Raw genomic sequence first — 14,279 nt, forward strand, 5'->3', positions numbered from 1 at the left:
AAAGTAATCACAGCCGCCTGGGCTGGAAAATAGATCGATGGCTTACAGAGCATAAACAACTCTGCTGGCAGCCTGCCGCCAGCTATCATGTTGAACTTGGCGAACGGAGACGATTCCTTACACCTACAACCCCCCACTTCTCATCACTTCACAGCTTGTGGCCTAATTGACTTCAGACTGACACATACAGTATGTGGACTAAACTTCAATAATCTGTGAATATTACTCAGAGAGACAGCGCTATGTTACAGTACATCAGTACACAATCAAAAAGTGAAGAAATAACTTTAGTACATGTCTGAGAAATCATGTTTTACATTTGAACCTTTTTAATATTAATCTGTGGTTCCATCTTGTCACTTGTATGAGACGCCTCACAGATGCAATTCCAATGGAATTCATATTTTTCAAGCTACTTTAAAACTTCCATTTTCCTTCCTTTGACAGATTTGTTTTCCACTGCTCTGCTTGCATTGCTGTATATATTTATTTCTTATCCAACTCTCAGGTAATAACACTAGGTGCCGTGCAGAAAGCTATTCGTTTTGTGTCTAGACAAGAACAATTATCAATTTCATTTCTGAGTTACAAGCTAGGGAGAAATATAAAGGCTGCACTGTGTCTTTGTTAGCATTTCAGGCACATCACCATGGAGACTCTGCTGCATCACAACTGCACAAGGTCACCTGTTTTACACTGGCTTGGTTTTGTGTGTTTGTGTGTGTGTGTGTGTGTGTGCATGTTTGCGTGTTTAACTCTGCAGAGACTCTGAGACAGCACAAAAGAAGTAATCAGTTTGATCATAGCGTATTTGAAAAACTGTGGATGAATGTCTTGAGTTTGGTTGGGCTTTATGCTTGTTCTCCCATGTCAAGATTGTTGTGATCCTTCATGTCAGATTGCTTTTTCTTTGCTTATTGATTGTGTGTGCCAGTTGGTCTGTTGTACACACACCTTCTCCTACCTTCCTTAAGCTTCATGCAAACGCCTCAGATTCACAGATGAAATCATTTCACATCATTATGACACCATGTGAATCATCTATAATGGAACAGCTTTTGGTCTGTGTTTATTTTCATAAGCTGGTTCCCCTCCATTTTTCTTGCATTATTTGTTTGCATGTGTTTATATCTCTGCCACTCCAGAGTTTAAATCCTTTACACAGTATTTTTTAGGGCTGAATAAAAGTGAGTGACTTAATTATTATGTTTGTATTTGATTGTGTGCTGACTCAGTGCTTGAAACATTTGCTCAGATAGATAATCATCCTGTTCCAGTGTGAACGTCTTTGAAAAATGGTTAATATTTGTATTTTTCTCCATTTCAGATGACATTTACAATTGCTTTTTGTCAAAAATTACAACACAAATACATATTTTGTAGATAACATTTTTTGTAATGAAGAACAATATTTAATATTTCACCTCTGTTGCACTATTGCATCACTACCATGAAGGCCTAAACCTTACATACACTTTATAACAAGGGTAGGCCTATAATGTAGGCCTATGTTTAGGTAATGCATATCTGATGCATGGTGCATGAATTAATTCATGTGTCATAAATTTCTGTCTGTTGCTCATCATTAACAAATGATCAAGTCACTTTTGAGTTCATTAGTGATTAGTGAACACTTCACTGATCATCAGTTAATGACTGACTGAATTTACAGTCAGTTCATACATCAATTTATATGTCAATAAATTATATGGAATCCAATTACATAGAAAAAGGACCTTTCAGACACATGCATCTCATAGAAATATGAAACTGCCAATATTAACTACTGATTCAGAATGAATATGATTTTTTTCTTTTTCTTCATCAAACTGGTGGTCAGATATGCAAACATCTATATGCTGCTGCATTATCTTACATTTAATTTTACCTCTCTCTATTTTTTTTTTATCCTTTACAGTGTCAATATTCCCATTTTGTTCTGCAAAACCATACCATACTGCTCCATCTTTCATAACCTTGTTCCATATCCACTTTTTTATCCACTTACATTGTTTAACTTCACTTTTGCTCCTAGTTTTTCCAATTTTTTCTACATTTGCTCTTTATATTGTTCCCTCTTAAGAAATGTTCTTGTATTTTATTATTATTTGCACAATGCTGAATGGAGATGGTAAATGTATTTCACCGTACAAGGTGTAGTGACAAGTAAAATCTTTAAATGCAGTGTAGTCATGTACAATCTGCAGGTTCACAGGTTTGCTTATGGCTCTTTCAGCAATGTTAGGACACATGTTATATCAGTTTTGGCTCATCAGTTTAACCCAGTTTGGGGTTCACAAAGGTTCAACCCTCATCAGTCATTCTCAAATACATGTTCATGGATGAGGCCAAAGGTCATGACCACCAGAGTCAGGAGTTCATTGTTGAGTTTTGATTGATTAATGGTGTGTCACCCAACAGCACCTGTTCCCACAAAGAAATCAGCATATTACATATTTGTTTTCAGATTATTCTCAAATTCAGATTCACTGAATGCGAGGCTTTCTGAGCATCATGATGACAATCTCAGATTGGTTTGCCAAGTGTGTGTGTGTGTGTGTGTTAATGTTTAAGAGAGTTAGTGTCTGTGGCGTCAGAGAAGGTGTTTCAATTATTTCTTTGATGTATGAGCTCTGGGAGTTTGGGGTGGACCATGTAATATTACGTTATTATAGCCAACAGGTTTTAGGCTTTAATCATCAGAAAATGGAATTCATGTGAAGTCGTAATGCATGCTGTTAAACGTATTAGCAGTGATTTATTTTTCATCTCATCTTTCAGGTGTCGTTACTGACCAAACTGCTTTTGCTCTAGAAAGTGAACATTAACACTCTTCTTTACAATAATGTATAGTATGTCTTCAATTTTCTTGAAATATCGAAAGCAAAATAGTTTAATCTGAAAGTTCCCTTATTGTCCAATTTTGAATAGGATCAAATGCCATATACCTCTGACAACTTAAGAAAAACCTGATGTTATTATTTATGTATTAATTTACTTTCTGGTGTAAGTGGGAAATGTGACTTTGCATTCTACCTCTGCTAACATAAAACAATGCCTCTTTTTGATTGTTTGTTTGTTTGCTTTATGTATGTTTTTTTGTGGCAGCAAAATACAAACCTACAGGGATGCCAACAGAATGACGAAAAAGGATGGCACCTTTCTTCCAGTCTGAAAATAAAAGGCATTGTCGCTGCTGCATGCACACAAAGACCCCAACAGATCAGGGGTGGTGTTGAGAAGAGATAAATACGGGGGGAGTTGGAAATGTAGAAGCAGGAGGTTAGATGTAAGGATTGAATGAAAGCTGGAGTTTGATAGTATGACTGTTTTCTCTCCCTTGAAGCTTAAAGCAAAAAAGAGAAAATAAGCAACGTGGTTTAAAAACATCCTAAAGCATCCTAATATGTTAAAATGCAGGCAATTTTCCGAATAACACGCCTCACAAGGCTGTTCTTTTTGCACTGTGGGACAAACATGATTTTGCTTTTCTACAAGCCTAACCAGAGATACTTTGAATGTGATGTTTATCCTAAAGTTGGTGGTGCTAGAAGAAAAGACACTAGGATTGTTAAAATCTGAAGGGCTCATCCTCTTGGGAGCCTGAATATGCTTAATAAATGGTCATCTGCCATTTATATTGTGACATACTGTATGCAAAGTTGATATTTTGACTGAAAGTGCTGCTAGAAGAAAGCTAATAGGAAGTCCACATGTGACGAACGTGATCAGTATATTTTGTGGCAATCTGCCCACTCGATGTTGAAATTATGATACTTGTGTACAAGTGAAAACTTTGACTTGTTAGAGTTGGTAGAAGAAAAGACACTGGGTCAACATTATTAGGAATCATCTACTGGAATCAATAAATAATGATCAACTGACTAACTGATCTTGCCATCTTTAGGTTCTGCTGCTATGGCATTAGATTTACATTTATATTTACTGTCTATAAATGAAAAATTATGATTTGAAAAAATGATTTTGAAATCTCATGGTGGCCCTTGTGGAAAGCCTATAAAATTATGAAAAAAAAAAGAAAATACAGCAACTGGTATTGACCAAAACTTTGGTCAGGGGTGATATTTAACCTGAAAGGGAGAGGGATCATCCTCTGATTAATAATACTTATAATAAGTTTCATGACATATGAGACTTATATATACTTATGATACTTAAAATTAATATTTTTCCTGAGAACCTGACCAGCAGCTGTACAGGTACAGTGCTGTGGACCACAGTGTTGGACAAACGGATGGATAGACCAATCGATGCCACAGTAATAGTAGACCAGTGACATGCAAGATTTGTATTTAATGTCCATTTAAGAAAATAAAGAATACAAAAGCTTTCCAGTTACTGCCTACACACATTAACACAAAACATATGCATCACAACAATAAAAGATGGGTAGGATGCATGCTGGATCCTTCCTCTCTGCAGTTCTTTTCTGACCTTGCACACTTTCATGTTCAATAAAGGAAAAGTACTTACAGAACAAAACAGAGATGAAGAAAATAGACTATAGCAGAGAGGACATAACAAAAGAATGTTCTGCACACATTTCTATGATCTTGTCACGGGAAGATAAACGAGCCAAGCTCAACATCACAACCACACATCTGTTGGTGAAAAATAGATACAAAGCTTTTGTCTTTTCTTTTTTTAATCAAGCTGTTATTAAGCTATTTTTTTGGGAGTAATCACTGATTACCCGAAAACAGGAAACACTTTTGCAATAGGCTCTGCATATGACACTGCTGCTTCCCATTTTAATCAGGCTGCGAACGGCATCCTGTGGTGTCTTCACATCCTGTATGATGACTGTCTGATTGTTAAAGTGTGAGTGGTATGATAGTAATCAAATGGCTGTTGAGTGAGTCTTTGTGTAAATTACAGCTACAGTAATGTGTATCTTAATTAAAGTGCCACATGTAATCTATAGCACTTTGAAACAGCATTATTTAACATTTAAAACCATTATTATTATTATATATACTATATATCATCTAGATATTCAGTTGTATGTATGTGAGGGCATTTATTTACAGTTACTTATTGAATATCAATACCAGTGGTGTAGAGTGCATGCTAGCATTGTTCTGTCTGATAAACAGTGTTGAATCATATTGTCTGAATAAACAACAGGCTGTGCAATAATAATTAGATTCATTTCTCTGCTGAAACACCATCTCACTCAAACAGGCCAGAGTGTGTTTAATGCCATCAAAAAATAAGATAAAAAAAATGGAAAATTTTATGAGAAGGATTAGCCTGTGACAGTATCTTCTACAAAATCTAATTAGACAAAAGCAATTTGATGTGCGAACATTATCTGTCTTAAGTAAGTGTGTAATTCATGCATGGAAAGACTTTCACTTCTCAGCCTTGAAAATGTGACCTCTGGGCCTGCAGGCAGCATAGTAGACAGACATGAGCAAAGCTTAACCGAAGATTTGTGGAGCGAAATTAATTTAATTTCTTTTTAACAATCCCCCAGTCACACCACTGAGGCAGCAGAAGATCCAGATCAAGATGCCCATGACATGTATTGTTAATGTCAGAGAGGATCTTCTTACAGTGAGTTAAGTCTCAGATATCAGCCCTGCATGATATCATTATCAGGATCAGCCATCACTGACTCATTTACAGGAATAGTTTGACATTTTGGGTAAAACGCTTATCCGCTTTCTTCTTCAGTTTCAGTAAATGAGAAGATCAATATAACTCTCATGTCTATACGGTAAATATAAAGCTACATCCCGTCGTTGGCTAGCTTAGCTTAGCACAAAGACTGGAAACAAAGAGAAACAGTTAGTTCTAAAGCTCATTAATTAACACTCTATACAGTATCTTGGTTGTTTAATCTGGATCTGGATCTTGTGGCCTGTTTGCTGTTTCCCTGTTTCCAATTTGTGCTGAGCTAAGCTAACCAGCTACTAGCAAGGCTGGGTTAAAAACTGGGCAAAGTGGGCGACTGCCCCAGGGTAGAATTCAGTTTTTTGCATAAAGCTTCAGGCTTGGTTTTTAGTATTTTCAAATGTAATTTAATAAGAAAATTATCTCTCTCTTCTCACTGACTCTCTGCCAATCATCTTAGACGATGCATGTCATGTGCTGCAAGTTGACATGCCGTGCCCAGCGGGAAGATAAACAGAGTGCAGCGAATGCATTAACATTAGCCTAGCAAGCTAGCGGTCAGTGATGGCTGAAATAAAGCAAAAACTTACAAAAGGGGACCCTCTTAAAATACCAAATGATTTGTGAATTCCTCACAAGAATATTAATATTAACAAAAATTTAGCCACGGTTTGGGTTTGGGTTCGAGTCTCAAATTCTGTGGGACCAGGCGGATTCTGTCAGGTTGGGTCTGAAAGGTACGGGTACAGGCCAGGTTTGGGTCTTTGTTTTAGACCCGTGCAGAACTCTAGCACATGGCCCCAAAACCTCCAGGTTCACGGATCAGTTAGCATGATGACGACCCTACCTGTATAACCTTTATAGCTTTATTATCTGATGTTTTTAATGAGTCTTGTAATTGCTTTTAATAATTCTTTGTTGATTGTGGTTGTCTGGCCTGTTTTGAAGAAGGCCGCGGTGTCAAAGACCTCAGTTATTTCAGATGATTTTTTGTTTACAAGGTGCATACTCCTTAATTAATTTGTGTTTAATTAAATTGGCACAAAACCTGTATAATTCATACTGCACAGAGAGGGCAAAGAAAGAGGGGTTAATAGGGGCCCAGCAGTTCATTTTTGCCCAGAGGCCCCTCAGCTGGTTAATCCAGCCCTGGCTGCTGGATAGCTTCATATTTACCATACATACTTAAAAGTGGTATCAATCTTCTCATCTCAGCATGCAAATCATATTTAGTAATAATGTCAAACTATTCCTTTGAACCTACACTATTTCATATGTGAGATGATTTCTTGAAAAGACTAAAACGCTGCAAGAGGGCATGCATCAAAACTGGTTTCATGTAGCCCAGGGACAAAACAACCATCACAACACACACACACACCACTGTGTCTCTTGTAGTACAATAAATCCAGTTGTGTCAGCTGGGGTGTAATTTTTGAATGCTTAAACATTATTCATGCACAACAGGTCACAAGAGTCTGAAAGGAATATTAAGTATGATCATTATTCAGGAGTAGCTATGAATCCAAGAGAGCCGTGGCAATCACATTAGCCGATAAACACAGAGGACAAGGACAACGCCTGCGAGTTCCCGTGGGAGAGCTTCCAATTAACACTCAAGCTTTCTCCCTGACATGTTAGATGTCTCAAGAATGTGAAGAGATGGAGAGACACAGAGAGCACTCGGGCATAGAGAGGGAGTGCATTGTTTTTTAAATGTATACGTATCGTATGTGAATTTAGGTTTAGGTAGAAAAATGAATGCACCGAAGACACTGAATTTCATATTTTCTTATTTACATGGTCAGGTTAACCTTTTTTATTATTTCCCAAGTGTCCTTTTTTGTTGTTGTTGTTATTATTGTTGTTTTTTTTTTTGCACTTTTAGTTTCGCAAGCACTGTAGTCAGCCAGTCAGTCTGTCCACCACTTCAGTCCAGAATAGACTGTATATAAAGAGGGACATAGCGAGTTGTGAAGTCACCCATTGCTTTGCATTGGAGCCATTTTGAAGCCCAGAGTTACTGTTTATAGTCAGTGACATCTTTACGTTTGGAGCCAGGACCTTCCAAATGAGGAGTGCAGGATGTTTCCTTTCACACTCTGGAAACACGCCCTGCTACCTCAGACCGACGTGAACACTAGCTTACTGGGAAAATTGAGCAGTGCACATTAGGGGCTACCGTTACTGTAGCTAAATTGTGCTAACAGGGCAGGTATTGTAATAAAGTAACATTAAACCTATTGAAATATTGCACCAATAGTCCGACTCAATGTGAGTCCCGGGGTGAGAGCAGCCACTGAGCCAACTGTCATTCACAGCTGTCAATCAACACCCAATCAACACCCTCAAAGCTACAAGTCTTCAAATCTTATTAATGGAGCAAAAATTTCCAAAATGACCAGCAGCACAATTATTAGAGGACCATAGTGATTTGTTGAAAAAAATAATTGACTTAGTTTTTATAGGGAGAAGAACTCTTTGAATGGGAGTCTAATGGAGTCGGGGATTTTTGGAGCCAACATCTAGCGGCAGTTGGTGGCATTGCACTTTAAAACACTTCCGAATTGGTTTTAACCTCAAGCTGTGGTAGTTCAGTTGCCAATTGGTCCAGACTGAAATATCTCAAAAACTATTTCATGGATTGTCATGAAATTTAAAAGAGGCATTCATGGTGTGCAGATGAGGAATCCTAATGACTGTGGTGGTCCCTTAAATTTTCCTCTAGTGCCACCAACAAGTCAAGATGTTTACTTATCCAGTGAAACCTATCAACATGCTTTTTCTCCTGCGCCACCATGAGGTTCAGATTGTGTATTTTGGTTTTGAGTCTTGACAGCTATTGGATGGATTGTCATGAAATGTCTTGCAAATATTCATGTCTCCCTCAGTAAAATCAACATGTTAGCATTCTTATTCTCATTCTTCAGTGTACAGTACACATCCACCACAATTTTTTTTACAGAAAGTATAAGCTACAATTTGTAACAACAGCAAAATACACATGATTCAAAAGGAACAGGGGAAAGAAAAATCTTATATTATCTGTAAACCTTTTGAAATAATAACATAAATGGTCTAGGTGGTCAGTCAGTACTTTCAACAATCATTGAAGACACATGCACACATAAAAACACTCATACACAACCAAAGACAGAAGACTTAACATTAACATTACCCATTTGGTTCATAGTGTCCAAATATTTGGTCTTAGCAAGCTGACTTTAGCATTTAGTTTAAAACACCAGCAGTAAGAGCCTATACAGCCTCACAGAGCCGCTGGCATAGCTGTAGGCTGCTAGACTTGTTACTCTGTCAACAAACACAGGCAATCTCATTATTTCTGTTACTGATATTAGTCTATATAAAGGCTGGATTTTTTTTGTTGCTCATATTGTGAGCAAGTGTAACACTGATATATTTTGCAATAAAAAAAAGATGATAAATTATACTTTTAGTTTTGTCTACACCTGTTAAAAAGCTGCTCAGTGTGCAAGCTCTTCTTTATCTGCCTGTATCTAATCCACAGCAGCTCCCCTTGTGTTTTGCTTCACAAAGGCTGTCAAAACCTAACCGTGAGTGGGTCCACTGTGACGCAGCAGTTTCCCCTCCCTTGGCCCTTGAAAAGTAGAGGGAACTGACATTTGTGTTGTGTTGTCGGAAGCTGTTCCACTATTACAGAGAAATAAAGATCCCTGCTTGTTCTCTCTGTCCTCCCTGCAGACTTTTGGCCCCCAGTCGCCCAGCATCACCATATTCTATGTTTTATTTAAACGGTTTCTGCTTGTGGCAATTATCAGAGCAGGAGGATCCTCTGAAGAGAAAAGAAGAGAAGAAAAGAGTAGGTGTTTCCTCCCTCCTCTGGAGCACAAAACTGAAATCAATCCTCCACCACAGGAGCACACAGAGTGAATTTTGAAAACTACAAATTAAGCTTACAGTGTACCAAGGAGAGTATCAAGGTTTCAAATGCAATACATGTGAGTCATATAAATATTGGGCTGAGTTGTGGTCTGCTTTGCACAATCAATGTCTCAGGGCTTAACAATGCTTTTTAACAAGTCTCCTTGTTTTCAGTTTTACTTTTCTTTCACTGACTTATATGAATAAAGTGTTGCGTATTATCAAATATGTGGAATTCAGCATTTCTGTTATCTTATTAAAGCTACTTGTGTTATCTGATTTATTTGTTGTCATTATAAAAGACCATGCAGCACAACGACTCAGGAAGGTAACATTTTCAAATCTGCACTTAAGCTCCACATTGCACACACCCTGCAGACTGCGGCTCTTTTGTGGTTCGAGGGACTACATGTATTCCCACTGTTCAACAGACCGCCCACAAAGGCTGATGTTATTGGGGCAGACAGGAGCCTTTTCAGCGCTGTCAAACAAAGAAAGGGCAATGCTACGGCAGGGCTGCGGCTGAAGAAGCGAGGGCAGCTGTGTGGACTTCTCAGGAGGACAAACAACAGGGATAAAGAAATGTGTTTTAATCAAACTAAAATCTATAGGTTTTCTTGTTTTGGTGATATTGTTGTTCTTTGTGGTTATTGCTGTGATGTTTTTGCACTGTGATTTCTCTCTTTTACCAAGTCTCTCATTCTTCGTGATGCTCTTCAGTTCATCTGCACAGCAATAATAGCTTTAACCACCCATATAGATTCTCAAGTTCTTCTTCTATCCATTACAGCAACACAAATCACTTACTGTCTGCTGCAGCGCGACATGAAAAAAATGTGTCATTATCTGTGTGCAAGAAAATTTTTCCAATCAGGATGTTGGGAACAGCAAATGTAAAAGTCTTTATTTACAGCATTATATAATTTCAATCAGTGACGCAGGGAATTGAAATACACACCAATTTCTATGATAATGTGGATTATGGTGCTAAAGAAGCCAATTTTAATAGAACGCATGAGCCCTGACAGTAAAAACCTAGCCATTTTTTCAGGGTTTAGAGTTTTTTAGAGACCAAAGTGAAGCTATGTTCCATCATAAACCATCAAACATCACAAAAAGGAGAACAAATGTTGTACAGTGGAATCCCACCCCCACTCCACCCCCTGAAGATACAGGACGACTTGATAATCCGAGGTGTTAATGTATTCCAGCATGGAGAACGCAGAGGCGCACTGTGTGCACTGATGTGACATTAATGACAGAAACAGGACTGTCAAGTTGCACCCACACACATACACGCACACATACACACACAAACATACATACATACACACATTTCAGAGGCCCTCAGGGGATGTTTTCCAACTACCAAGCGGCTTGCTGGGCGATATTGAACATTTCTGTCTGGATTTCCAGGGACTCCTCTGAGGGTGAGTTTTGTTAAATAGTGATGCTGACAGGACAGACCAAAGCACAACTGACACATTGTCAGTTTCCTTCAGTCAGCTGGAACCTCATGTTTAAAATCAGGCTTATCAACAACTTGTCAAGGTTTGCGCTTCTCTGTTGGAAACAAAATGAGCTAGGAGATTTGAGGTTTATATGGAAGTCAGTTTCTGCCCAGAAGGAAAAAAAAGATGAAATATTTGTCATGATGAAAAAAAAAATGACAGTGGTAAGACATATTAAGTCAAAATTATAAGACAGGAAGCCAAGATTTTGAGATAGTAAGTCAAAATGATGACGTATAAGCCACAATTATGAAATAATGAGTAAAAATATGAGATATAGGACAAAATGATGAGACACTAAGTCAATTTTTTTGAATTACTAAGTCAAAATTATGAGATAGTAAATCAAAATCTCGAGTACTAAGGTCAGAATTATGAGATAAGAAGTTAAAATTTTGAGAAAAGTCTAAGCTATGAGATAGTATACCAAAATTTTAGATAATAAGTCAAAATAATGAGAGTGAAATTAGGAAATCATAATGTTTACTTACCAGTAGTAAGTAAACATTGTAGATAATAAGTGAAAACTATGAGACTGTGTGCCAAATCTGGAGATAGTAAGTCACAATTATGAGTTAAAACATTTAAATTAGGGGATCATAAGTCAAAAATTCAAATTACAAAGTCAAAATTATGGGATGGTAAGTTAAAATTAGATACTAAGAGAAAGCTATGAGATAGTATGCCAAAATCTTGAGATAGTAAATCAAAATAATGAAGTAGTAAGTAATAATATAATATAAAATAAGATTATGAAAAAAAGAAGTGAAAGCTATGAGATAGTATGCTAAAATCTTGTAGTAAGACAAATCAAAATTTTGACTTAATAAGTTCATAGTTTAGTTTATTATTAATAACATCTGTCTACCATTTACAAAAAGCACTCACTCACAAATAGTTAATCTATTAAGGATTGGTGAACATTTTCATCTCTAAATAATCACTTGGAATATGTCAAATTTTAATATTAATATGTGGACCACACTCTTGCTGTGACCACACACACACACACACACACACACACACACACACACACACACACACAGTATAGACTTTTATTTGTTTCATCTCCCATTTCAGAGACATGCTGTCATCAGGAGTACATCCATTCACTGTAGCTGTCAAGCCCACCTTCCTCTGGGGCATCCTGCTGTTGTGACGCCTGCATGCATATATCATAGTTCAAGCTTGGTATGATGACTTGAGGTTCAACCAAAAATATCTGCGCTGCCTGAAATATTGAGCTCTTCTGCATAAGGGGAGCGGACAGAGGTTTTATTCGTTGCTTTGCAATCACTTTTACATTTGTCTCTAGTGACAGCTGATTGTCTTCCTCCTCTGAAGCTGATGTGGTTTTATCAGCAGCGCCTCTATTTCATCACCAGACTTTCTATCCTTTTGTGTGATGTAGTATATGAAATGATGATCATCTTATATATTAGTCCACATAACATTTACACTCTTCATGTTTTTCAGTTGTGGAAGCACTGACCAATATGTGAGGCCTGAAACATCATGTGAAATTAAACACATGACTCACAGGGCAAATCCTTGAATAAAACAATGGAGTGACACATGGCTGCCTCCCTTCGATGTCACTTAATTGATACACAATGGAGAGTGTCACCGTACCCAGCGGGGCGTAAAGTAAACTGACAGACAGACCATGTCAGGAGGCAGTCTTAATGTCAGCTTGCTGAGCGCTGTTCAACATGTCTCCTGATGTGACTGACAACCACCCCCAATTAACCTCCAACTCAGATACAGACAGAAAACACATACATTTACACCTGCTCCCTCACACACACACACACACGCACACAGACACACACACACACACACACACACACACACACACACACACACACACACACACACACACACACACACACACACACACACATACAGACACTCTGGCTGGGTGGATGACAGCTGTGGAGTTTTGTCTTTATTCATTCGGTGCTAATTGACCTTGTTTTACAGAGCTCAGTTCATCCTCAGGAAGGGAAAGCATTGTTTGCGTGCAGTCATCTGAGTAGCCACAGGCAATAAATACATGAATAAATATATAACTTCTAGATAATAGTCAAGGTTTTTTTCCTAAAGGCCTTTCTTAAAATGTCCAAGCTAAAACATGAATATCGTCCAGCATACTTATTCATTCTCACTCTTTAGTCCTTCATGCTTTGAAAATGAATGCAGCCCCATGTGCAAAAGGAGTCTGGGTCCCTCTAGTGTGGTAACAGAGTGATGGAAAATGGATTTGAGCCCGTGTCTCTATTCACTCTCTCTCATTCATTATGCATCACATAGAAGGCTTGAGATTGACCTTGATAAAGTAAATCACAGCGGAGAAGCATGGTTTTAATACATGTATATGACTAACACGCAAACAATGTGCAATTTTTTATATTAAGACTATATTTCAGGACCTTTTTGATATTTAATAACCATCAGTCAGTTTATATGTATAATAGATGCTATTGAATCTATTGATTCTTTCCAAATCCGCCATCCAAGGTTCCTGAATGAAATCTCATAGCATTTAATATTTAAATGAAATGTGATGAAGGCCATGCAGTTCAAGGCTGTTTTGATCAGTTAAAAAGAAAGATGTGCATGGACTGAATGTGTTCCTGGCCAGCAGATGGCAACCAATCCATGTCTTGCTTCAAAGAGACTCAAATAGAGCCTGATGGCAACAAAAAAGGAAGTATAATATTTTCTCCCTATCTCTAGTTTGCAAAATTTTCATTATCCTGTGTTAAACAGGGAGAAAGCATTGTTGCATTGAGTGAAATATCCACAAAGGCACAGGCAAACGTGTTCTGTTTAAAACACTAAATGACTGACAATTTCAGAAAATAGTATATTATCTTCTTATTTTAATGGAAAAAAGAGCACAGCTGCAGATCACGCAGGTGGTAGCCTGTTGGAAGGTCTTTGTCCTCTGTACGGTCTGTGCAGCTGATCCGTCAGACTTCAACTCTTGAAATAATGACTGGTTTTTTGTCAGATCACCTATACCCTAGAATAGAAGAAAGAGGTGATTTAACTTAACCTATTTCTAAAGGAGGATTGAGGTGAAGGTGTCATTGACTCAAATACAAGCAAATCTGTTGCTTTGCTTGTAATGTTTGAAGTTGCACATGAGCATATGTCTCGTGCAAAAGAGATTTTTGATCTGAATGAGGTTCTCCTGGTAAAATAAAGGCTAAATTAAAA

This window comes from Thunnus albacares, chromosome 15 (genome assembly GCF_914725855.1).
Source record: "Thunnus albacares chromosome 15, fThuAlb1.1, whole genome shotgun sequence".
NCBI classification, from domain to species: Eukaryota; Metazoa; Chordata; class Actinopteri; order Scombriformes; family Scombridae; genus Thunnus; species Thunnus albacares.